The 1,811-nt window shown below is 41.6% G+C and overlaps 1 pseudogene; it reads left to right on the top strand.

Annotated features, from left to right (window-relative positions):
* Window positions 1-1,045: 1,045 nt before the first annotated feature.
* LOC102827838 lies at window positions 1,046-1,515 on the top strand (annotated as a pseudogene).
* Window positions 1,516-1,811: the final 296 nt, after the last annotated feature.

Raw genomic sequence — 1,811 nt, 5'->3', positions numbered from 1 at the left:
TGGTTTCTAGCAAGCTTACAAGCCTGCTCATGTGTTTCCTTTGAGTTTCAGTCTTTGAAGGGGGTTTGTCCTGAAGGGACCCGATTGCTTGCCTTGATAGCTTCCCAGAGAACAACTTGCATGTTCTTGTAGTAGCCACTCCTACTGCCATTTTTGATTTGTGTTTTTCCTGCTGATCTTTCTTTGAAGATGTATCTTCAGTTGCTCTAGCTGTTCCAGGCTGGTCTGCTTGTCCTTGCTAGTGGGAATGTCCCAATTTAGAAGGTTCTGGATGGTGCTCAGGATTCCACCAAAGGTCATATGTGCTGCAAAGGCTCTGCAAGAGGCCTATTTCACTAGGCAAGTTCTAGAACAGCTTTGAGATATTCCAATCAGTTACAGGCTGAAAATGGTCTTACAAGCTTTCTGACATTCCTTTCTATCCCACTCAAATGTCTATTTTACAATAGTAGGCAAGGGAAACCAATATTCATAAGACAGTCAAGCATCTTAGCATTACTTCCCCTCTTCAGACTATGCCTCAATGCCTGTATCACAGAGCCCTGTTGTACCATTAATTCTTAAATATGATTTCTGGCATACTAGAATTACCTCTGTGTGTCTCAGTTTCCTCATCTATAAAATTAAGGATTGGACTAGATGACTATTAACTTTTTTTACCTTTCTAATACTGTGAGCTATTTGGCCATTCCCGGGGAAAGCTTTTGTCCTGGTGTGGTGCTGTGAGTTAATGCACTAGATTGCCAAGTCGGTTTGAACTGCAAGGTCAGTGGTTCAAGCTCACCAATGTATCCTCAGAAACCCTATTGGGTCGCTATTGGTCAGAACCAACTTGATGGACTTAACAACAACAATTTAACTTGTAGAGTATTTGGACTGCAAGGTCTGCAGTTTGAACTGAGCAGCCACTCTTTGGAAACCCCATACAAGGTCACTGAGAGTCAGATCTGACTTGAATGCACTTATCAACAACATTAACAACAAGTCAAAAAGTATTGCTACACCTTTTTTGGTCAGAGCTGTCATGTTGCAGTAATCCACCAAGATGAAGAACACAAAGGGAAAGAGACAGGACACATGCTATATGTTCTCTAGGCCTTTCAGAAAACATGGGATCGTTCCTTTGACCACATACATGAGATGAAAGGTGATATTGTGGACAATATCACGGGAATGGGCACAGTTCAAAAAGGCATTCCCCACACATGTTACCATGGCAAAACCAGAAGATGTGACCCAGCATGCTGTCAGCATTGTTGTGAATAAGCAAGTCAAGAGCAAGATTCTTGCCAACAGAATTAATGTGTGCAATGCCATATTAAGCACTCTAAGAGCCAAGATAGCTTCCTGAAGTGAGTGAAGGAAAATGATCAGAAAAAGAAGGAAGCCAAAGAGAAAGGGACCTGGGTTCAACTCAAGCACCAGTCTGCTCCCCTCAGTGAGGCGCACTTTGTGAAAACCAATGGAAAGGAGCTCGAGCTGCTAGACCTTATTTCCTATGAATTCATGGCATAACAGAAGTAAAAAAAAGATGTCTGAGGTGTGAAAAAAAAAAAGTATTGCTACAAAATCATAAACCCTTTTATTATACAAATGGAATCCTGGTGTGGCACTGTGGGCTAATGTGCTGGACTACAAAGTTGGTTTGAACTGCAAGGTAAGTGGTTCAAGTTCACCAGACTCTTCTCGGAAACCCATACAGAGTCGCTATGGGTCCAAACTGACTGGACAGCATTTAACAATAACAACAACAACAACATTAAACAAAATTATCAACCTTTTTTCACATGTTCTCTATCTAGGTCTTCTGA

The sequence above is a fragment of the Chrysochloris asiatica genome, unplaced genomic scaffold, assembly GCF_000296735.1.
Source record: "Chrysochloris asiatica unplaced genomic scaffold, ChrAsi1.0 scaffold00021, whole genome shotgun sequence".
NCBI classification, from domain to species: domain Eukaryota; kingdom Metazoa; phylum Chordata; class Mammalia; order Afrosoricida; family Chrysochloridae; genus Chrysochloris; species Chrysochloris asiatica.
The sequence above is the reverse complement of the archived record's forward strand: the minus strand, read 5'-3'. Positions and strand labels throughout refer to the sequence as shown.